The sequence below is a fragment of the Macrotis lagotis genome, chromosome 8 (assembly GCF_037893015.1).
Source record: "Macrotis lagotis isolate mMagLag1 chromosome 8, bilby.v1.9.chrom.fasta, whole genome shotgun sequence".
NCBI classification, from domain to species: domain Eukaryota; kingdom Metazoa; phylum Chordata; class Mammalia; order Peramelemorphia; family Peramelidae; genus Macrotis; species Macrotis lagotis.
This window is the reverse complement of record NC_133665.1, coordinates 112,447,641-112,473,718: the sequence shown is the minus strand read 5'-3', so window position 1 is coordinate 112,473,718 and position 26,078 is coordinate 112,447,641. Positions and strand designations below refer to the sequence as shown.

The following is a 26,078-nucleotide window of genomic DNA, read 5'->3' as shown; positions in this document are numbered from 1 at the left end:
TTAACTAGACTTAAGGAAAACAAGAGAGACAACCAGATAGGCAACATTGTTTTCACATCAAATCATTAGAAGAAACAAAGTAAGAGCTACATCTCTTTGAGAATTTACATAAAAAATGGGCAAGAATGACATAAGATAGAAGATATATATAGATATGTACTCTGTGTTGAGGTAAGAACACTGAGTTCTGAATTTTTCATAGTCTTATAACATTATACATAACAATATATGATATGTATGATGTATGATATATATGATAACATTACTATAATTATATAATTTTTATAAGATTATGAAAAAATTCAGGTCTTAATGTTCTTATCTCAACACTATATATATATATATATATATATATATATATATATATATATATATATATATATATATATGCTTCATCTTGGCCATTCTTGCCCATCTCAGAGACTATCTCATAATTCATGGTGTAAGCATATTGTAGATGTTTAGCATTGATTTTGTTCAATGAATTTTTCTATATTGTCATATCAGTGCCTTTTCTTATATAACCACCTTCCTCTATCTCCTTACCCCAAAGTGCCACCTTTTCACTGAACCTTATAAGTGAAAAAGCATTTTCCTCGCAGTAAGTCAGTAATGTAGTTCATACAAGCATTCTTATTCCCATTTTATTGATAGTTAAACTGAAATTTTCCCCAAATATTAGAACAAGCAACAAAACCAGAGCTAAGAGGTCTTCTCTCTCCAAATTTAGCTCCTTTTCAACAATACCATATTGCTTCCCCACATAATTTTGCCTCAAATACATGCCTATTGATTTGTTTTCCTTAAAGTAGACCCTACTGGTGGCATTTAAAATATGTGAGGTTCTCCTGAGTCAGGACAAAAACCAACTATGATATAGTAAAATATATTAATCTTAAAGTATTGTTAATATGTCTTCATCCATAGTCATAGTGGTCAATTATGTCTTTTATTTTATATATCTGAATTAGAGTCTCCACAAAAGCCATTATATAATGCCTTACCATTGCATCAAGGTGACCATGAATTCTATCAAGTCCAAAGGACTTTTAGAATGGGTGTGACAGGGAGTGGCTAGGTGGCACAGTGGATAAAGCACCAGCCCTGGAGTCAGGAGTACCTGGGTTCAAATCCGGTTTCAGAGGCTTAATAATTACCTAGCTGTGTGGTCTTGGGCAAGTCACTTAACCCCATTTGCCTTGCAAAAAAAATCTAAAAAAGAAAAAAAAATGGTGTGACAATGGGCTATATATATCTGGAATCTGAAAAGCTATCACGCTAAGTGTGGAGAGCTTATCACCAGAGAACTTCAAAAAAAAATTCATCCATAACAACTCAAGAAGATAACCTACTAAGAGTTATAGGGATTATAGACTTAATTGGTGGGGAGAGTACGCCTGCACCAATGAAATCATTTCTGAGTTTGTTCCAATCATGTTTGACTTTTTATGATCCCATTTAGTGTTTTCTTGACAATTATACTGGAGTGGTTGGCCATTTTCTTCTCCAGCTCATTTTATAGATGAGAAACTAAGGCAAATATGGCTAAGTGATTTATTCAGGGTTACCCAACTAGTTAGTGTCTGAGGCCATATTTGAACTTAAGGAGATTAGCCTTCCTAATTAGTCTTCCTCCAGGCCAAGACACTGAGCCACCTAGCTGCCTTAATAAAACCATAGATGCTGGAATATCAGTGTGAGGGTATATAATACATATTCAGGTCTTCCATTTCAGGACAGTGTATGTGAATGACATACCCTGATCTCTAAATACACCTGTCTTCAATGGAGTCTTTATCAGCAGAGACAGAACTTATTCACAATGGATGAATGCAAGCATTATAGCCATGTTCAATTTACTAAGTATAACTTTAAAATGAACTTGACTTCATATGACTATAGTGACATCTAATGGTCAAAAGAATGTCTCTTTTCCAATTCAAATAGAATGACAAATGACCTTTGATACAGATATTCATTTCCTCTTTTTAAATTATTGTATTTAAGAACTGGAATAGACTTGAGAGAGATCATCTAGTCCAATCCCCTCAACTTAAAGAGAAGGAAACAGATGCAGACAAATAAAAGGAATTAGTGGAGTTTCTGTGGGAACAAAGGATCATTAAAGTCTAAGCTTTCATGTTGGAAGGGACATCAAAGACCATCTTGTCCAACCTCCTCATGTAAAAAAACAGGAAATATGAGTTCCAGGAAGATTATGCCCAAGGGCAAATGGATACTAAGTAGTTGTGTCAAAATTCAAATTCCAGCCTCCAATTCTAGAACTATTTCCACTATACTACATAAATAAATATTTTGGGAGAGGTAAGAAGATTGATTTGCTACTCAGTTTCAGTTGCTTTATCTATTAAATAAGGGGATTTGACAAGATGAACAAAATGACTGTTACAATTATAAAATCCTATGAATATAATGTACCTTAGTTGATCAACAAAGATACTAAAGTTCAATGAGTCAATTTTTCAGGAATTCCCAGTGGAATCAGGAGACTGGGGGAAAGAAGAGGTAGGTAGCACAGTGGACTTTGAATCAAGAAAGCCCAAGTTCAGATCCTGCCTGATGATTTCTAGCTTAATGACACTGAGCAAGTCATTTAACCACTATCTGCCTTAATTTCCTTATGATTGAAATGGGAATTATAATAGAACCTACATCTCATATTTGTCATTAAAATCAAATAATATTTTCAAAGTGCTTTGAAAATGTTTAAGTATGATGGTCATTTCGGATATCTCATCATAGATGACATGGTATGAATGAACTTAGTTGCCTGTCATTAGCAATAAGAAAGTCATCTTGGTAGGCATGAGATTCTAGCAAATGGCTATGAAACGTAACTTTTTTATGGTTTCTGCCAAAACAAAGAAAATTTCACATCACTAGAACTGGAAAAAGTTCAAATGAAATCTCTCCAGGGACAAAAAGTCATATTCAGAAGAAGCAATACTAATGCTTTGGATCTTCCACTCTAATTGGTATTTCTCCTACATGCATTGCCAGAAATAGGAGACTTATCTGGAAAAGACTTAATAAGTAATCTAGACCAACTGCCTCATTTTACAAATAAGGAAAGTGAGTCTCAGAGAGGTTAAAGGATTAACCCAAACTCACAAAAGCAGCAGCAAATTTTTATCTCATCTTTCATTTTGGGGTTATTAGAAATTAAATTACATATATTTTACATAGTTTAGATTGTTAGATGATGTGCAGATATAACATACCTTTTTAATTTTTTTTTGTTTTTAACATTCATTTTAAAAAAATATGAGTTCTAAATTTTCTCCCAGCCCTCCCCATTCACTAAGATGACAAGCAATGTGAAATTAATTATACTTAAGAAGTTATGTAAAACATATTTCCATGTTAGCCATGGGGGAGGAGAAAAAAATAAGAAAAATAAAATGAAAAAATGCGTGGTACAATTTACACTCAAAATTCATCAGTTTTGTCTTAAGACATGATAGGTTTTTTCATTATGAGTCTTTTGAAATTGTTTTAGCTCATTGTCTTGATCAGAATAGCTTAGACTTTCACAGTTGGTCACCATTATAGTATTATTGTACTGTATACAAAGTTCTCCTGGCTCACTTCATTTTGTATCAGTTCAAATAAGTCTTCCAAGGTTTTTCAGAAAACATCCTGCTCAACATTTCTTATAGCACAATTATATTCCATCATAATTACAGACCACCATTTGTTCAGTCATTCCCCAGTTGATAGGCATCCCCTTGGTTCCCAATTCTTTGTCAAGAGTTGCTATAAATAGTTTTATACAAATAAGTCCTTTTTCATTTTCTTTCTCTTCTTGGGATACAAACCTAGTATTTCTGATCAAAGGATGTACACTGATTGCCCTTTGAGCATAGATCTAAATTGTTCTCCAAAATGATTGGAACAATTTTCAAATCTACCAAAAATGCATTAGTTAATTTTTCATTTTCCCCTTACTCCTCTAATATTTATCATTTTTCCTTTCTGATAGGGGTAAGGTGGTAAATCAATTAGTTTAATTTGCAACAGTCAATACTAATTTACAGCACTTTATTTTCTTAGGTTGTTTTGTTGTTTTTGTTTTTGTTTTGCAGGGCAAATGGGGTTAAGTGGCTTGCCCAAGGCCACACAGCTAGGTAATTATTAAGTGTCTGAGGCCAGATTTGAACACAGGTACTCCTGACTCCAGGGCCGGTGCTCTATCCACTGCACCACCTAGCTGTCCCAATTTACAGCCTTTTAAATGTAGGTATTAATAACTTTTGTTTCCTTTTTTGAAAAACATTTTATTCATATCATTTGACCACTTAATCAACTGAAAAAAATAGCTCTTATTTTTTTATAAATTTAGCTCAATTCCTTAAATATTTGAGAAACAAGACCTTTTTCATAGACTCATAAAAAATTTCTCGTTTCCTGTTTTCCTTCTAATTTTGCTTTTGTTTGTACAAAAACTTTTCCATTTTATTTCTTGTGTTCCACTATAGTTTTTATTTCATAATAACCTTTTTCCTTATCCATATACCTGATAGCTAAATTTTTCCATATTCCCCTAATTTACTTATACCATCACCCCTTATGTCTAAATCACTTACCCATTTTGACCTTATTTTGGTAAACGAGTGAGATATTGATTTACACCAAGTTTCTTCAAAATTGTTTTCCACTTTTCCCAGAAATTTTTGTCAAAAGTGAGTTCATGATACTAAACTTGAACCTTTGAGTTTATCCAATTGTAGATTACTGTGGTCATTTATTAATGTGCATTATACACTTAATCTATTCTGTTCATCCAGTACCAGATTGTTTTGATAGCCATAGATTTATAATAGAGTTTGATATTGAAATCTGGAATTATTAGGCTGCCTTCCTTCACATATTTTCATGGATTCTCTTGGTATTCATGACCTTTTGCCCTTCCAGATGAATTTTATTATTTTTTTCTAGCTCTTTAAACAATTTTTGGTTCTTTGATTGGTGTGACACTGAGTAAATTTAGATAGAATTGTCACTTTATTATACTGACTCAGCCTACTCATAAACAATTAATATTTCTCCAAATAAGAATCATCTTTAATCATATGAAAAAATGTTGTGATTGTGTTCATATAGTCCAAGGGTTTGTGTTAGCAGTTAGATTCCCAAGTATTTTATACTCTCTGCAGTTGTTTTAAATGAGATTTTTTTAATCTTTCCTGCTGAGTTTTGTGGTATTAAATATAGAGCATATAATTATACATTATATATGATAATATAAAGGAATGCCGAAGATTTACATATTTATTTTATATCCTGCAACTTTGCTAAAGTTGTTCATTGTTTCAACTAGTTATTTAATTGATTCTGTAAAATTCTCTAAACATGCCCTCATAACATCTGCAAAGAGTTTTTTCTTTATTGACTATTTTTATTCCTTTGATTTTTCTTCTCTTTTTTTGTTGTCTAGCATTTTTAATAAAATATTGAATATAGTGGTAGGTAGCACAGTGGACTTTGAATCAAGAAAGTCCAAGTTCAAATCCTGCCTCTGATGATTACTAGTTGTTTCACACTGAGAAAGTCATTTAACCACTATCTGCCTTAAAATATTTTTCTCAAAGAAAATTGCCACAGTCCACCTTTATTGAATTTCTCACATGACATCTGTACTTTATTTAAAATTTTTGAATGAATATTCATTAGGAAAATTGATCTATAGTTTTCTTTCTATGTTTATGCCCTCCCTAGTTTAGGTATTAAAACCAAATTGGTGTCATAAAAGGAATTGGTAGGACTTTATTTTTTTTTCAAATAGTATTTATAGCACTAGAGTTAATTGTTGTTTAATGTAAATCCATCTGTTTCTGGGCTTGATTTATAGCTTGTTCAATTTCCTTTTCTTTTTTTAATTCTTATTTCAGACAATGGAGTTAAGCGACTTGCCCAAGGTCACACAGGTAAGCAATTTTTAAGTGTCTGAGACAAGATTTGAACTCAGTGTCCTCCTAACTCCAGGGCTGGTGCTCTATCCACTTGTCCATCTAGTTGCCCCCTCAATTTCCTTTTCTAAGATTGCTATTTAAGTATTCTATTTCCCTTTCTTTAATCTGACACTTTATTTTTTTGTAAATATTCATCCATTTCACTTACATTGTCAGTTTTATTGCCATTTGTTGTCGTTCAATAATTCAGTCATGTGCAATTCTTCATGACCCCATAGGCCAGAGCATGACAGGCTCTTCTGTCCTTCACTATCTCCCATGATTTGTCCAAGGCTATGTTCATTGCTTTATGACACATCTGTCATCTCAATCTCTGCCATTCCATCATTCTTTTGCCTTCAATCTTTCCCAATATCAAGGTCATTTCCAATTAGTACTGTCTTCTCTTATGTGACCAAAGTATTTAAGCTTCAGCTTCAGTATTTGTTCTTCTAAAGTTCTCTAAGTTTTGATTTATTTGATTTGATTTAATTAAGTATTGATATACTTGCTGGGCTAGGGATTCTCAAAAGTCTTCTCCAGAACTGTAATTCAAAAGATCAATTCTGTGGTGTTCAACTTTCCTTATCATCCAGTTCTCACAGTCATATATTACTACTGGAAAAAGCATTGACTATATGACATATCTTGGCAAGACAATGTTTCTGATTTTTAGTATGCTATTCAGGTTTGACATAGCTTTCCTTTTGATGAGCAAACATCTTTTAATTTCGTGACTGCAGTTGTAATCTACAGTAATCTTTGAGTCCAAGAATATAAAATCTGGCACTGCATCCATTTCTTCCACTTATTTTTTCTGGTTTTTTTTTTAATTTTACAATTTTCCCCACCCTCCCTTTCCTCTCTGGCCCCCCAAAAAGAAGTCAATCTGTTCTTTACATTATTTCCATGCTATGCATTGATCTGAATTGAATGGATTGAGAGAGAGAAAAATCCTTGAGGAAGAAATAAAATATTAGAGATACCAAAATTATGTAGTACATAAGACAACTTTTTTAAAATATTGAAAATACTTTGGTATTTGTTTAAACTCCACAGTTCTTTCTCTGGATACAGATACCCCAAAAGTGTACCTGATTATTGCACTGATGGAATGAACAAGTCCATTAAGGTTGATTATCACCCTCATGTTGCTGTTAGGTTATATAATGTTGTTCTGGTTTTGCTCATCTCGCTCACCATCAATTTATGCAAGTTTTTCTAAGCTTTTCTGAAATCGCATTCCTCCTGGTTTCTAATAGAACATTAGTTTTCCACTTCATATACGTATATATATATATATATATATATATATATATATATATATATATACATATATGTATATATACATATACACACACACACACACACACACACACACACACACACACCACAATTTGTTCAGCCATTCCCCAGTTGATGGACATACAGACATCCCCTCAATTTCCAGTTCTTTGCCACCAAAAACAAAGCTGCTATGAATATTTTTGTATAAGTGGTATTTTTACCCTTTTTCATGATCTCTTTAGGGTACAGATACAGTAGTGGCATTACTGGATCAAAGGGTATGCATATTTTTGTTGCCCTTTGGACATAATTCCATATTGCTCTCCAGAAAGATTGGATCAATTCATAGCTCCACCATAAATGCATTAGTGTCCCAGATTTCCCACATCCCTTCCAGAACTGATCATTATCCTTTTGGGTCATATTAGCCAATCTGAGAGATGTGAGGTAATACCTCAGTGGTGCTTTAATTGGCATTTCTCCAATAGTAATTTTTTAGAGAAATTTTTCATATGGCTAGGGATAGCTTTGATTTCCTCAGCTATAAATTGCCTTTGCATATCCTTTGACCATTTGTCAATTGGGGAATGGATTGGGTTTTTTCCATGAATTTGACTCAGTTCTCTATTTTAGAAATGAGCCCTTTGTTAGAAAAAAAAGTTGTAAAAATTGTTTCCCAATTTAAATTTCTTTGGAGCTTGGTTACAGTGGTTTTGTTTGTGCAAAAGTTTTTTAATCTAATTTGATCAAAATTATCTAATTTGTTTTTTATATTGTTCTCCATCTCTTCCTTGGTCATAAACTGCTTCACTTTCCATAGATCTAACAGGTAAACTATTACTTGATCTTCTAGTTTGCTTATAATATTGCTTATTTGTCTAAATCCTGCATGCATTTTGATCTTATCTTTATAGGGGGTGAGATGTTGGTCTAATCTAGTTTCTGCCATAGTATGTTCCAATTTTCCCCCAACAGTTTTTATCAAAGAGTGAGTTCCTATCCCAGAAGCTGGATCTTACTATAATCATTTCTTGCTGTCTCTTTCACACCTAGTCTATTCCACTCATCCACCACTCTATTTCTTAGCCAGTACTAGACAGTTTTGATGACTGATGATTTACAATATAATTTCAGATCTGGAAAGGCTAAGCCACCTTCTTTTGCACTTTTTTTCATTAAGTCCCTTGAGATTCCTGACTTTTTGTTTCTCCATATGAATTTTACACCATAACATCAACATGGGATTGATGATCTATCTTAATGGACTTGTTCATTTCACCAGCGCAACAATCAGGGACAATTTGGGGGTATCTGTGATGGAAAATGCCATCTGAATCCAGAGAAAGAATTATAAAGTTTGTGTGAAAAGTATTTTATAGTTGTTTTCATAGAATTTCTGAGTTTGCCTTGACAGGTAGACTCTCAAGTATTTTATGTCATCTGAAGTTATTCTAAATGGGATTTCTCTTTCTAGCTCTTCCTGCTGTATCTTGCTAGTAATATATATAGAAATGCTGAGGATTTATGTGGGGGGTATTTTATATCCTGCAACTTTGCTAAAACTTCTAATTGTTTCCAGCTTTTTAGATGATTTTTTAGTTTCTCTAAGCATACCATCATGTCATCTACAAAGAGAGTTTTGAGAGTTTTGTTTCTTCCTTTCCAATTCTAATTACTGTAATTTCTTATTGTTAAAGTTAACATTTCTAATACAATATGATGGGCATCCTTGTTTCACCTCTGATCTTATTGGGAATGCCTCTGGCTTATCCCCATTGCATATAATGTTTGTTGATGGTTTCAGATTGATACTGCTTATCATTCTAAGGAACAATCCATTCATTCCTATGCTCTCTAGTGTTTTTAATAGTGCTATATTTTGTCAAAGCCCCCTATTTGTTCAAAGTAAGTATGAATTTTTCAATAAAAATCTCATTATCTGAGCCACAGTCATCTCCAGGTCCTGTTTTCCTGTAGAGCTTCTCTACCTCTGAAAGCAAATGTGATCAATATAATTTCAATAATGACCATTTGGTGATATCCACGTATAGAGTTGCCTTTTGAGTTGCTCAAGAGTGTATGCTATGGTCAGTGAGTTAGTTATCTTTACACGACTCTTAGTCTGTACCCTGTTTCATTTTGTACCCCAAGACCAAATTTGCCTAATATTTCAATATCTTTTGGAACATTCAATCCCTTATAATGAATGTAAAATCTTTTTTGGCACTGTTCTTAGACCTTGTAGGTCTTAATAAAACTGAACATCTTTGGATCCTTCAGCATGAGTGGTTGGAGCATAAACTTGTATTGTTGCAGTGTTGAATATTTTAGCTTGTATTCAAATGGATAGTAATCTGTCATTTTTGATATTATGCCCCAATACTGCTTTCTCACCCTTTTATTGGCATGAGGGTTGTACCATTTCTTGTAAGAAATTCTTGCCTAATGAAGTACATGTAACAACCCCCTGAATTGAATTTACCCATTCCTATCCATTTAAGTTTACTGACACCTAAGATGTCAATGTTTAAGCTTTTCATCTCCTGCCTAACTACATGCAGCCTACCTTGACTCATAGATATTACTTTCCAGGTTCCTAAAAAATATTTATCACTACAACAACAGATTTTCCTCTCACCACCAGACACATCCACAGTAGAAATTCCTTTCAGCTTTAGGCCAGCTGTTTCATTAGCACTAGAGCTATTTGTAGTTTTCCTCTGCTCTACCACAGTAGTGTGCTGGATAACTTCCAAGCAGAAGAGTTTAGTTTCTGGTGACATAGGTTTTTGTTTTAAATCAATTTAATACTGATATTTAGTACTTTACCATTTCATTCTCCAGTAGATTACCTTTTATCAGAACTCTTCTCTATGACCTATCTTGGATAACTTGGCATGGTATAACTCATAGTTTCATTTAACTATTTTCATATAATTTATATTTGGTTTATGAGCATTATTTATTAACAATATTATATGTTAGGGGCAGCTAGGTGGCATAGTCGATAAAGCACTGGCCCTGGAGTCAGGAGTACCTGGGCTCAAATCCGGTCTCAGACACTTAATAATTACCTAGCTGTGTGGCCTTGGGCAAGCCACTTAACCCTGTTTGCCTTGCAAAAACCTAAAAAATCCCCAATATTATATGTTTATTTATAATTACTTTTGTAATTATTATTTATAATTTTATACTGGCATATAATTGGGGAAATAACACCTAATGATTGCTTTATTTTCATCCTCATCGGTAGTATATTCAACTTTTCATTATTGATTCTGTAATTTAGTTTTTTCTTTTTTTAAATTAAATTAACCAAAACTTTACCTAATTTATTAATTTTTCTCATAAAACCAACTCCTAGTTTTTTATTTATCATTATTATTTTTTACTTTCAATTGATCTCTCCTATGATTTTTCAAGATTTCCATTTTAGTGTAAAATTGGAAATTTTTATTTGTTCTTTTCTGGTTTCTTTTCTTTTTTTAGTTGTATGCCCAATTCATTACTCTTTTTTCTCTTTTTTGGATGTGTGTGTGTGTGTGTGTGTGTGTGTGTGTGTGTGTGTGTTATGAAGTATAAATTTTCCTCTAATTACTTCTTTGGCTTCATTTTACAAATTTTGGTATGTTGTCTCCTTGTCATTCTTTTCAATGAATTATTTTTATACAATTTTATTTAATTCTAATTCATTTTAATCTCTTTTTATGATCTTTTATTGAATGTAGTTTTTATTACATTATGATCTAGAAAGGATACATTTAATATTTCACTTTTTCTGTATTAGATTGTGAGGTTTTTAATGCCCTATTCATAGTCAATGTACACCTGGGAAAAGGGCATATTCCTTTCTATTTCCATTCAATTTACTCCCAAGTTCTAACTTGCCTAACTTTTCTTAAAATACATTTAACACCTTAACTTCTTTCTTATTTAATTTATGGTTTTCTTTATCTAGTTCTGAAAGAGGAAAGTTGAGATCCCTTATAAATTTAGTTTTACAACTATTTCTTCCTATTACTCATTTATTTTTGTTTAATTAAAGACTTTGGATCCTATGCTGTTTGTTTCATATATGTTTAGTATTAATATACTTCATTATTTATACTGTCTTTGAGCAAGATAGAGTTTCTCTCTCTCTTTGATTTTTTTTGTCTATGCTTTGTCTGAGATCATGATTGCTACTCCTGCCTTTTTATTTCAGCTGAAGTATAATTAATTCTTCTCTAAGCCCCTTTTTTTTAAGTGTGCAGTATGTGTTTCTATTTCAGTTTCTTGCAAACAATATATTTTTTGATTCTGGTTTCTAATATATTCTAATATCTGCTCTCATTTTATAGCTGAATTCATTCCATTCACAATCATAATTATGACTACTAGCTGGACATTTCCCTCCATTCTATTTTCTTCTATTTCTCTTTCTCTTTTTTTAATCCTATTGGTCCTGAAAAAAAAATCTGTTTTGCTTCTGTTCACTACCTTTCCTAATTCATCCTTCCTTTTAAAATCTCCCCTTCCTCTTATCCCCTCCCTTCCTACTTTCCTATCAGGTAAGACAGATTTTGCTATCCAACTGAATGTGTGTGAATATAGTTTTCCTTCTTTGAATCAATTTAGATGAAAGAGAGGTTCAAATGAAAGTGAAGTTCAAATCCCCACCATTTTTCCTCCATTGCAAAAGCTCTTTTATATGTGCCTCTTTTATGTGATTAATTATCTCCATTCTTTCTTTCTCTTCTCACTTCTCCAATGTATAACCCATCCACCTGGAAAACTGGATAGAGTATCTTTCCCTGATAAAAAAAAAATTGAGGCCAATGTCATAAAGATGATGAATTACATCTCACACTGGCTTAACTTGCCTTTGTCTCATTTGTAGAGACAACTGTTTGAAAACCGACAAGATCCATGCTTTAGCAGAAGTTTAGTCCCCCTCAAGAGCCAATTCATAAGCATTTAACTATAGGACTAAAACTCTAATAGTTGAGCTTTGGGTGATCTTGCTAAACAATATGCCTAGGTGAGTTGCTTGTGATAAGTATTCCTATTGGCATCTGTGTGACCTTGGGTGAGTCACTTAACCCCATTGCCTTGTAATAAAAGCCAAAAAAAATCATCAGGTTCTTTATAAATGTGAAAAAGGAGTCTGATTATATTTTACAAACAAACTACCACAAGACAATTTCTCCATATCTTGAGATTAAGACAACCTATCAAATGCCAATATATATACATATAATATATATATATATATATATATAATATGTATATATATATATATATATTTCTAAAACCAGTTCATTATTTCCCTTAGGATGTTTATTATCTAATACAATATGACAACAATGTCTCAGATTCCTTTCTATGCTTGTTGTTTATATTAATTTATTATTTTTCCTTCTACCCCCGTTCAGATTCTTTTAATCCATAATATTTTATAATAATGTTAAAGATAATGATTTTTTTCTTCTTCCTCATTCATGTCCAAAATTAAACTTTTTCCTCTTTTAACAGACTATTATTCTCTTTTGAAACTCTTTGGTTACCCCCTTTTCATCTCTTTCAATATATTATAATGCTTTTTTTGGTTTCCTCTCTTATAGAAGGTATTAGGTTCTAGCATTTCTCATGATCTCTCACTCCTCCATCTTTCCAGAAGACTTTATGTTCCATAAATAGTAATGATATCAAAGAATATGACAAATTATAACTGATAGGAATTGTAGTCTAAGAAAGACAGGTTTAACCTGTGTATCCCAATTCATAAATAAATAATCAAGTTTTCACATTCTATTAATGATACCTATTATCTTAAGATATCCAAATCACTTGTCAAGAGGACCTGCTCTATTTTACTCAGACATGGCTAAATGCAGAACTTTTCTACCAATATGATTTAGAAATATTTATAAGATTGTAAAAATGTAGGAGGGACTTTCCTCTTTCTTTCCACCCATGTCAATGACTGACTAAGGTGTCAATTATTGCAAAGCTAACCAGTCTAAAATAGCAACTAAAGAAAAACATCAATGACTTACCTGATATTTCCTGACATCTCACTGATGGATATGGGTCACAGGAATGCAAATGAAGAAATTGAGGCTGAGAGAGATTAAATGACTTTCCCAAGGTCACACACATAGCACAGTAAGTGACAGATTAAATCACTAATTATTGACCTATGTTGTGGGATAGTTTTTTAATCTTTGCATACATAGCTTGTTGAAATATTTGGAAAATAAGAAAATCTTACAAAATTATACATCTAACTTTGTGTCAAATAGGCCCACCCCCTGATATGATGGACTCAAATTTGACTTGGGAATATTGCTCATAAAACCTCTTTACTTCATATTCCTTTCCAGAACTTAACCTGGGAATAACAAAATTTGACTTTTATCTTTCCCTAAAAAGGACCATTAGCAATAATTCAAGTATTTATAGCAAGCAAAATATCAAATACAGGAAAGATTTCACTTACCAGAAAATGTGAAGGACTTTTACCCAAACCAACAAACAATCAAGAGACCTCTCCTTCCCTTTATGGAGGACAACAAACAGTCCTTTTCTGATTGGTCTCACTTCCCTTGGGGCCTATAGGTTGTCTTTGTAACTCCCTATACTGTGAAGACATAGAGCCTCATTTCTCATCAGTTCCCTTGTAGTAATCATCTTACTTCAGTACCGAAACAAAAACCTTATCATTTGGTTGAGGACACAGGATAAAGTGTTTTTAACCTTATATAAGAAATTAGCAAAGAAAGAATTTCTCTGACTCTTCTTGGTATTTGTCCAACCATTGCTACTGCATACTTATTCCCTCTAAGTTAGAGCTGTTATTCCTATTAGAGCTTGTAAAAAATTAAGGCCTATTTCCTAGAACTTGTTGCTCCATTTTTCATACAAATGTTACTTAATATTTCATCCTTTTAACTGCTCTACATTTTTTGGCATTGACGATCACCCCCTCTTGCTTGATACTTCCTCTTTCATTAAGCTTTGTTAACAGTATACCTAATCTGATTCTTCTCCTACATGACTATCTTCTTCTGTCTCCCTCATTCTCTCCTCTAAACATCTAAATGTATGTGTCCTCAAAGGGTCTTTGTCCTTCTCTCTCTACACAGTCTCTTAGCAAACACCTTCATTCCCATGGTGATAGTCTCAATGGAATCTTCTCCTGGAGCTGTATCTGTAGCCCTGACCTTCTTCCTGAGAGCCAGTGTCAATTTGCCAGTTGCCTTTAGGAAACCTTTTGGATATCATTAGCACTTCAAATTCAAAATATTCCAAACTTCTCCCTACGCTTCTTCCTTCTGAATTTGTTAAGAGTCTATAACACAATGATTCAATGAATCTCTCATGTTTTTAACCATGGGATAATCATTGACTCTTCTCTGTCCATTTTGTCTGTGCTTGTCAAGCTCATGTTCTCTCCATTCTCATTATCAGGACTCTAATAAAGCCATACATTATAATCACTCTGACTAATTGAAATTTATTCATAATTTATATTTTCTCTCCATTATTTACCTGTCCAATCCAATGCCACAAATTGAATTATCTTTGTTTTTCATTTTAAAATGTCTTAATTCATGGAATAAAACAAGCATTTCCAAAATAGCACAATAAAAAGTCTATTAATTTTGCTCATCTACTCAAGAATCTTCATGGGTTTCCTATAGTCTATGTAGTAGGAGTAAAGCTGAACCCCTTCCACCTAGCATTTTAAATTTTCCGTCCTCTATCAAACTTTCTCAAATTACTCCTCTCCATGGATTCCATTGCATTTCATGGACAAAGTGGACTACTCTTTACCTCCCAAATATGTGTCATTCATTAATATTGTCATTGTTTAAGCTGTCCTTTATATATCACAGGGGTAAAATGGATAGAGCATGGAACCTACAGTCAAGAAAACCTGAGTTTCAGTCTAACCTCGGAGACTTATCAACTATGTGATCCTGGGCAAAACATTTATGCTCTGTCTGTTAACTCAACTACAAAATGAGAATCATTATAACACATTTTACCCAGAATTATTTTAAGAATACTAAATAGCTAGTAAATTCCTATAATTTTATAAAGCCCAACTCAAAATCCACTTTTTCCAGAAAGTCTTAAATAATTTCTTCTCCCACCTATGGGTAACAACCATAGTGTTCAAATACCATTTTGCACTTCTCATGGTATTCTGTCAGCTGTATAACAATGAACATATAACTCATTGAATGACAACACTGCTCTGTATACATAAGGAGCTTAAAATATATGACATCTTTTGGGGGTTTTTATACTATATAGCTATACTTCATTAAAATAGAACCAGTTCAATAAAGATCCATCCCTGAGAACAGATATTTCATTGTCTTCAGATAACTTCAGAGAAAGCTAGAGAGAGAGAGAGAGAGAGAGAGCACACAAAGCAATAGAGATGACAGGAAAGGGCAAACATTAATTATTTAAGGGGCAATTTCAACTGGAATAACATGCTATGAGCATATTTAAGGTGAATAATCTTATGAATCAGAGTGATCTCCTTATAATTACAGCTTTGTCCTGGGCTTCAGACCTACCATGGCATAGTCAGAGTTTCTGAAAAGCAACTGATGTAGCATCTAAATCAACTCCGAATTGTCCTTTTTATGGAAACAGACTTTGGGACTAGTGTGTGGAATATCGTAGGGGAAGCCATTAAGGGAAGATGAAATATTGGTTTCCTAATTGATATATTAGTCAATTCAGCCAATACTCAGGTCACCACCAGGAGACCTTATGGCAATCAAGGTAATTTTTATAAAGCACAAAGACATCTTTCTATTGATAACACAGTATAAACACAAAAATAAAGAACAGTTGAGATGAACACAGACTAATAGTCAGAGTAAATTATGCATATCCTTTTATTTTTCTTCAAAGTAAATGAAAACTAGCCTTTCTTTTATAGTGATCTATGAAAAACATTCACAATAACAATGTACTTCAAAGACCTTTAAAAAATCAGTTTTTTAGAAGTCAGTTCAATAACCATAAGAAGCAAAAGAAGGAATCAAGTGCCTGATCAGACCTGATAGATAACACAGCCTTCTGAATCACACCACATCCTGCTGACTAGATGCATTTTTCATGGAGATGAGGAAGGTTAAGTGTACCTGAACCAGTGTTGTATAGTAATAAGCATCCTTTCTATGCTATAACTAAGTAATTTTTTTGTTAACTTAGATATCTGTGAATATTCTTATTTTGTTTTAATCTCAAATATTGTTTGACTTTCATTCTTGAAGAAGACCATGACATCAGGGAGGTGATGCCATGACAAGCTCGTGAATTGAATCTGAGTGTAGGTGCTGTGCGTTCTCTTCCAGAGCCATCTGGGTCCAGAGGCTATATATGAATCAGAACGTTCAGAGATAACCCTGGATAAGGCAATAAGGGTTAAGTGACTTGCCCAAAGTCACATAGCTAAGAAGAGTCAGGCATCTGAGGGAGGATTTGAACTCCCATCCTCCTGACTCCCCATGTGCCACCTAAAACAGATAGCACTTAATCAGACCTGATCTATAAATAGTTGTGAAGAAACAGCACTTTGTAAAGGAATGTGAGATATATCCTGTACATACATATTATTTATATATATATATATGCATGTATCATATATATATATTTATATATTTAAATGTTTATATGTTTATATGTATATATGGAGAAAGGGCAAGGAGAGAGAGGGGGAGGGAGAGAGAGAGAAGGAGGGAGGGGGGGGAGAGAGAGAGAGAGGGAGGGAGGGAGGGGGAGGGAGGGGGAGAGAGGGAGGGAGAGTATATTCAACTGAGCTATCTTTCAAGAATCAGTTCCATGCCAAGAAGAAGATTCAGAAGAAGACTTCATAAGGACTTATAAAGGTCTTATTCATTAGTTCTTAGAGCTGTTATAGATTCACAAAATGAGTGAGTTATTTATTCACAGTCTGCACTTCTGGGACTGGACTCCACATTTATTAATCTCCCACACAAAAAACTCATCATCCTGCAAGAGTTCATAAGTTTGGGTACTCACACCTCTTTAGTACCCTCAGTACCCTCTGTCCTTATGATTTCAGGGTTGAAGAACAGAGTGAAGAGCTCCTCCAAAAATTTCCATTCAAGAAAGCCTCACAGGAGGAGACTAGGTGGCACAGTGGATAGAGCACCAGCTCTGGAGTCAGGATTACTTAAATTCAAATCCAGCCTCAGACACTTAATAATTACCTAGCTGTGTGGCCTTGGGAAAGTCACTTAACCCCATTTGCCTTGCAAAAACCAAAAAAAATAGCCTCACAGATTAACCAACTCACTTCCCACTACCTTCACTCCTTGCACTGGATTTCACCATGTCCCATACCAGGGACTTTCTCCATATAACATAATCACCACTACCACCATCACCAGATTTTCAGTTTTTTAAATGCATTATCTTCTCCCAATAGGGGGAATTGCTTGAGGTCAAAAACTGTCATTCTCTTTTTTTGGTACATAGCAGTCATTTAATGTTTATTGATCGGCTGACATTTAAAAGACCATCCAAATCTATCTTGATAGTGATTTTCAGTCAGAGGAGATTCTGGAAAACCACCAACTCATACATAATGGCTAACTCAACCCTTCAAAACCTAGGACTCTGAAGTGTTTTTACTTATCAGAAATGTCCCAGGAAGAATTTGAGAGGCTATGTGAAAAACAAAAACAAAACTTAAAACTATAATCCCAGAGAGGAAATTCAAGGACAAGGACAGCTCATACCCTAATCATTCCATCATCTCTGCCTAATGTTTATGACATAACTACTTTTGTACACAAAGAACAAAGATTAAAAATTGTTATACTTCTTGTCCCCAAGGGACTTACATTGCATGCTCTTCTATCCTTCTGTGCAATGTGCTTTGTAAGAAAGTAACAATGACACATAAAGAGAAATCTATGTCCCTATCCAGTAAATATATATTAAGCACCTATTATGTACCAAGCATGGGAATGCAAAGACAAAAATAAAATAGTCACTGTCATTAAGGAGCTTACATTTGACTGAATGCTTGGAAGAATAGCCAGACCAAACAAAAATATAGACAAAAATGATATGTCCATCCCACTAAAATGCATAAATATCGGAAACTAGTATGTTCAGGGAGAATGGAATGAAAGAGAATAGACAGTTATTTGGCACCCACTATGCCTTGGGGCAACTAAGTAGTACAATAGAAAGAGTGCTAGGTCTGGAGTCAGGAAGACTAATTTTCCTGAGTTCAAATCATCTATAAAATAAGCTGAAGGAAATGGTGAGCCACTTAGTATCTTTGCCAAGAAAACCCCAAAATGGGTCCCAAATATATGATTGAAAAATGACTAAGCCATACCATATGGGCTTTACAAAAAAATCTCATGTCACAACAATCTTGAGGTGCTGTTATTATTCCCATTTTATAGCTGAGGAAACTGAGGCAGACAGAAATTAAGTAATTAGCCTAGGATTACAAGGCTAATAAGTATCAGAGTCTGGATTGCTGACTCCAGGTCAATACTCTATCCACTTCACCACTTGGTTGGATTCTCCATAACTAGCTTAATCCAGACTCGTCATGTGGCTGCTCTTCAAACAGCTTCATAATGACCTTTCCTCTTCATACTGTCCCCTCAACTTTCCACCTCTAACCCTGGATCAGTAATCAAATCAACCACACAAATCCAGGACAGTTCATATCGATGAAGCTTCTCTTGCTACCCTCACCATCCCAGTAATACACCCCTCTGGTCACCATTTCCTTAAATATATTGGTTTCCTTTATTAGACTGTAGCCCTTTGAGATTTAGGACTAGTCTTTCTGTTCTTATTTCCCCAAGCACCATTGCTAGAATATATTAGTGATTAATATACATTTTTTATTTTAAAAAAATCATCATTAGAGTCTGCTGTTCTCAAAGGTTATACCAGAAAAGCAAAGTTTCTAGAAAATCAAACTGGAAAAAGAAAAGCTCTGGATAAGGGGCAAGTGAGAAAATCTTCATTATCAGAAACCCTGCTCAGCTACATGTAGAGAGGCTCATCCCCAGAAGACTGCAGTAATTTTTTGTAGCAACTTCTAAAAATGTCTATGAAGATGTGGGGGAGTTGGTCACAAATAACATCAGAGCACTTATATGGGTGAAATGATGGAATTTTTAATAATTAAAACATATGAATAATTATAATAATGGTTTATAACTTTAATAACTCATAATATAGTTTCATATTCACTATATTCAAATTTACTATGCAATAAAGAAGGCAATAATTCTTCAGCAATCACTTTCTATGTGCAATGCTAGCATCTAGACAGAAAGGGGCAGTAGAGACAAAGTGATGAGACTATCCATGATGCCTTTGCATCGTGTTCTAGATGAATTATCGGTAACACTAAAGATTTGGATATGGGTTTTTCAGATGTAATGGATTAAATAGACACTGAGTAAAAGCAGCAGAAGTAAGGGCAACAATTTTGTATATTAAAGATTAGAGTAGATAAATATGACTGATTCAAGGAATAATAAAGAAAAGAGATTCCTCTGTTCTCTATCACCTGATGCACCTAATATTAAGCATTCTATCATTTTTGCATTATATATTAATAATTTACATTAAGACAATCTTATTGTTGTCTTTGGCTCCCCAAAACATAATGCATTGCCTGTAACATAGTAGTTAATTATCACTTAAAAAATTTCATGTATGCTTCCTGAAGCATTATAAGAAAAATATGTAGGACTGCTTTCCTCCTATATCTATTTTAATAGATATCTCTAGTACCCATTCTAGTGATATACATCCTATGATTTTCCAGACATTACTGTTACTCCATATTCCACTTAAGGCCTAGAAATAAACTACTTCCCAGAAATCATACAATATTTAATCTGGAAGGACTCTAAAGAAAGTTGTCTCATCTAAACCCTTCATTTTACAAATGTAAAATCCAGAGAGCTGAGGAAATTTGCCTAGAGTCAAGGAGTTAACATGGCAGAATAGTCACGCCCAAGCCTTTTAACTCCCTCTTGTAGCCATAAAGTATTCTCTTTTTTTTGTTTTTTTGCTTTGTTTTGTTTTTGCAAGGCAATGGGGTTAAGTGTCTTGCCCAAGGCCACATACCTAAGTAATTATTAAGAGTGTGAGGTCCTATTTGAACTCAGGTACTCCTGACTACAGGGTCCATGCTCTATCCTCTAGGATACCTAGCTGGTCCCATAAAGTATACTTAATCTTTGAATAATACATGTCGAAATGGCAATTTGATTATCAGTGACTAGCCAATAGCCAATGCATTTTTTCTTATTAATCTCATTGTGACTGTAGATATAGACAACTCTTACTCATCCCCCAGAATGAATAAATAATATTGCATAATGCTTAAAGTTCTATTAAAATTTCACTTTCTTTCCAAAAGTAAACAAACTAATAAAAGACCTGTTTTGAATAAATTACTCACTTTGCTAGTTCTTACTGCACATATCAAGAGAAAAGTTTATTAGGTGGTATGTTTAGATGGCTGTTAAAAGATTTAGCTCCATTGATTCTACCCCTTTTCCCAATTTCCAGATTCCTTTGATGTGGGGTCTTTAATGTAAGCACTTTGAGGATAGGGATCATCTTTTAACTTATATTTGTATTCACTTAGGGCACTGTCTGGCACATAATAAATGATCTGTCTACTTATTTAGTGCAATAAATAAATAAATACATACATACATACATAAATAAATAAATGGCCTACCACTTTCAAAAAAAAAAAGTAAAACAAAACTCCTCCCTCTATAGGTCTATTATTATGCCTGAAAGTTCCACCATTAGTCTGATACTCCTGCTACTTCTTTTCTCTAATGATCTTCCCACTGACCCCAAATAGCATTTATGATACTGGTCAAGACACCTAACTTCTGTCTGCCTCAGTTTCTTCAATTATAAAATGGGGATATAATTAAATGTATCTCCCAGGGTGTTGAGAATTAAAAATGAGATAACATTTGTAAAGGCATCAGTATAGTGTCTAACACATAGAGTGTGCCTAATAAAATCTTGCTTCCTCCTTTCCATTCTCCCTTTTATTTCTCTTTTCATTGAAGTTATTAAATATCAAGATATATAGAGATTTAGTTTGGAGGACCTTGCTAAGTTCTTTGTTACCTTTGGAACATGGGCTCCATGGAGCCATCATGGAAGTTTTCAATTACACTCAAAATGAATACCTCAACATGAGTTCACTAATTATCTGATGAAATGATATTTCTTGCTAGCTATAAATCCTTGAAGGGGGGAAAACATCTTTATTTTCTTTTCCAAGGGGATTTTGAAAGTCATCTTTCCAATTCTTTATTTACAATTTCCTTATTTCTTCTGGGTTTCATTGATAATTGATGATTGATGATTAATAAAGACTGATTTCAAAATAAATGTGGTTTAGTTCCTTCTTGGACAAGAATCTCAAGTACCATGGTTAGGCTAATATTTAAAGTGGCCCAACAAGAGTAATTCTTTTTTAAAAAATATTATTTTATTTTATTTTTCCCCCCAGTTACATGCAAAAACAAGTTTCAACATTCACTTCCAAAGCCTTGAGTTTCAAATCCTCTCCCTTCCTCCCACTCCATGCCCCTTTATTGAGAAAGCAAGTTACTTGATATAGGTTAAAAATGTATAGGAGCAGCTAGGCAGCACAGTAGACAGAGAAAGGCCCTGGAGTCAGGAGGACCTGAGTTCAGATCTAGCCTCAGATATTTAATAATTACCTAGCTGTGTGATGTTGGGCAACCCCATTGCCTTGCAAAAACCAAAAAATAATGTGTAGTCATGAAAAGTATTCCTACAATATTCATGCTATATTGCAAAAAAAGAAAAGCCTCAAGCAAAATAAAATGGGAAAAAAATTACCATGCTTCAGTTTTATTCAGCTACCATCAGCTCTGTCATCGGGATGAATGATCTTCTTTATCATAAGTCCTTCAGAGTTCTCTTGGGTCATAGCTTTATTGAGAAAAGGGAAGTCATTCATAGCTGATCGTCCTACAATATTGCTATTAACTTTGCATATAGTTCTTTTCCCATTGCATCTGTTCACATAAGTTTTTTGTTCATTATTTCCCATAATAGAACACCATTTCAGCTCAATCACATACCACAATTTGTTCAATCATTCTCCAAACCATGGGCATCCCCTCAATCTCCAGCTCCCCACACCAGAAAAGAGTTACCATAAATACCCCTGTACATACAGATTCTTTTCTTCCCATATTTCATCTCTTCTGGAAGAGAGAGATCTAGCAGTGGTAGCACCAGAACAAAGGGTAGCCATGGTTTTATAGCCTTTGGGCCATAGCTCCAAATTACTCTACAGAATTGTTGAATCATTTCACTACTCATCCAACAGTAAGTACATCAATGTTTCCCTACATCCCTTCCAATGTAACAAGAGGCATTCTTAGCATCCATATACTATTTCTTTCTATGTTTTTCTTGTCTTGGCTTTTAACTTCTGGCAACAATTCTTTCATTAACATAGACCTTGAATTTTTTTACCCAGGAATCCCTAGTTGTGTCAGCACAACTTCCTAAAGACTCTCTCAGAATATGATATACTATCATGAAGAGAAGGGAATAAACACTCAGATAGAGCTTACTAGGTACCAGTCATTGTGCTATAAATTATTTTATAAAACTTCTCTCATTTGATCTTCATTAGAACTCCACAAGGTATGTGCTGTTATCATCCCCATTTTATAGTTGAGGAAACTGAGGCAGACAAAAGTTAAATAACTAGCCCATGGTCACAAGGCTAGTAAGTATCTGAGGTCACCTTTGAACTCCCATTTTCCTGACTCTAGGCTCAAACCTTTGCATCACCAGTAGTTTCAGGAAAGTTTTAGCTAGGGTGAAGCAACTAGAATATTTTGCCAGGGCCTCAACATCCAAAAGGGTCCATTTTCCCCCACAGAGACCACCATCTCTATATCTTAATTTGAGGTCACTGCCATGTAAGCCACTGGGTTAATTACCTGTTTGGTTCTATCTCCCTCTCCTGGAATCTGCCTTGCTTCTCAACCACTATAACTGTGCTGGACAAATTCTATGGGGTATTGGTTTCGCACTCCCAGAATTACTGGACCCAAAGTTAGAGATCTCTTTACATTCCTATCACTCTCTCTTCACTCAACTGAATTTTCCCCAGAGCTAAGAATTCCAAGTAACATACACCCTCTTTCCAGAAAAAAATTTGAATTCTGTCATGCACCTCAACATGGATTCACCTCTTCTCCTTGGATCAATTTGAACTAATCCAAGGAAGCTCAGGGACACCACCTCTAGAGTTTAAAAGGAGATTTGTATTGGTAAAGGTGCCTTACCACCTAAGTAAAAATGCATCCCTGCAAAAGAACTGAAAGATCATTGAACTTTGGAGGGCATGGGGACAAAATGGTCAGATATCAGAGATGTTTTCTATTGGGGATATTCAAGCATATAATATCTCTGTAATATGCCATCCTATAGTACAGACTACAATTCATCCATTCCTGTACTACTATTGCTATTGCTGGTATGTCCCTAATCTGAATTGCCTCTTAGTTCAAGTTTGATTTGGGGCAAACTTGGGCACTCATGAGTTACTGCATAAAAGAGGTTTTGTTGTTGTTGTTAAGTCATATCTGAATTTTGATGGCCCCATTTTTACTTTTTTTATCTTTTTCTTTTTACTTATCTTTTTTACTCTCTGAGTAATCTTCATTATACAAAAAAAAAAAGTCATGTTGCTTCCCTTGGCAAAGACAATGGAGTGGTTTGCCATTTCCTTCTCCAGTTCATTTTACAGATGAGAAAACCAAGGTAAACATGATTAAGTGACTTACCCAGAGTCATACAGCTAATAAATATCTGAGACCAAACTTGAACTTAGAAAGATGAATCTTTCTGACTCCAAATCCAGCTCTCTATTCACTGTCCCACCTAGCTGCTCCACTTAATTTGTTCAAATACAACAAGGCCACATAACAAGCGTACACTGATCCTTAGTATCTATGGATGCAGTCCCTCTCGTTTCCATCTAGAAATGCATCTGGTCAATATTTCACCAAGGCAAGACACCTTAAGTGAATTCAGATGTCCACCAAGTTTAAGAGGCACCAACCACACATGGTTGAGATCTTTTAAGCCTTTATGTCAGGAAGCTGCTATCAGGGAAACTAGGCAGAAAAAGTTTTGTTGGGGGGAGGAAGTCAGGGAAGATATGTCAGAAAAATGTTGATCCTTTCATACTTGTTCATGTCCTATAAATTTACCACTAGAGTTTATTCCAAAATTCTAGGAACTTTTCTCATTTTGTCTTGATTTCACAAGGAAATTAATGGAGTGCATAATGGGAAATTCAGAAGTTATTTAGTGTTCTAACCATGTTAATACATGTCCTTGATTATTTCCATTATACTACTTCTCCTTCATAATTCCTTAGTGTAATATGTTATAGCCTATTTGTACCCACCATGGATTTCTCCTTAGAGCATACAACCTATCTCAAGGACAGGTTCAATATTAGTTAAACTGATGGAAAATTGTCCATGCATGGATTTGTCTGGTGAGGCTTATAGACCTCTTCTGAGAATAATGTTTTTAAATGTATAAAATAAGTACACTGTCTTACAAAGGAAACCAGTTTTTATTCAAATAGTTATAAAATATTTTAAATAAAGTCTCCTTGCTAAGAATCCCTGGCTGTGAAATAAGTAAGTTCCAGATATCTGAGCTTACTCTGAAGTGAAAGTATGGGGAGGAAGGAACTCTCTATCATCTAACCTTAGTGGGGTGCTATATTCATTTAACTTAATTTATTAACTCAAGTCTAGAAGTATATAATAAAAACAGATTCTGGATTTAGATTTAGATTCTGGAAACCCAAGTATTCATTAAGCTCATTAAAGTTCTAAACATACAGTTGATTAACAAATAAAATCATTTATGAGCTCGAGTGTCCAAAGCTGCCAATTGACAACTGTTACTGAAAAATCAAATAGCAACATATCCAGAACAACATTGTATTGAATCTAAACGTTGTATTGGTGGGAAAAATTACCGAGACAAAACAGTTGCAACAGTGCAAAAGAGGACACATCATTGCAGTCCTTGGTACAGTCAAGAACGTGTTAGAAATAGTTTAAAGAGGGGCGGTTAGGTGGCACAATGGATAAAGCACCAGCCCTGGAGTCAGGAGTACCTGGATTCAAATCCGGTCTCAGACACTTAATAATTACCTAGCTGTGTGGCCTTGGGCAAGCCACTTAACCCCATTTGCCTTGCAAAAAACCCAAAAAAAGAAATAGTTTAAAGAGGCTCACATTAAGAGATTGCTATATTTGGAGTGAAACACTTATACCTCAGTGTATACAAATCAGGGTTTGATTGTTTTGTGGATTTTCTAGACTTAGGGAAGTGATGGAGAAAAAAAGGTAAATAATGCATGTTAAATTTAGAAATGAGTTCTGTGGACAATTATTTTTTCAGAGAGTTGGTTATTGAACACACACATCACTAATACCATAGTGTAGAGTAGTGAAAAGCACACCAAATTTAGAATCAGAAGGTCTGGTTTTGAATTCCAATATTATCATTGATCTGGGTGACTTTGGGCAAATCTTTTAAAATTTATGAATCTCAGTTCCCTCATCTGATTAAACACATAATAAATAGGAATGAAAAACCTATCAGAGTGTAAGGGTCTTAAGGGTAAGAATTGCCTTTTGCTTAGTCAACTGCCTAATATATAGCAGGCAATCAATA

The 26,078-nt window shown here is 34.2% G+C and overlaps 1 long non-coding RNA gene across 2 annotated transcripts in view; it reads right to left on the bottom strand.

Annotated features, from left to right (window-relative positions):
- The window catches only part of LOC141494933 (uncharacterized), a 94,262-nt gene that overhangs the window by 48,207 nt on the left and 19,977 nt on the right, over window positions 1-26,078 (bottom strand). Inside the window, exon 1 of one of the 2 annotated variants that reach the window (XR_012470588.1) lies at window positions 22,188-22,299. The exons of the other annotated variant lie outside the window; for it this stretch is intronic. This is a non-coding gene — a long non-coding RNA (uncharacterized LOC141494933). Of the gene's footprint in view, window positions 1-22,187; window positions 22,300-26,078 lie in introns of those variants that run through there. 2 annotated transcript variants of the gene reach the window in all.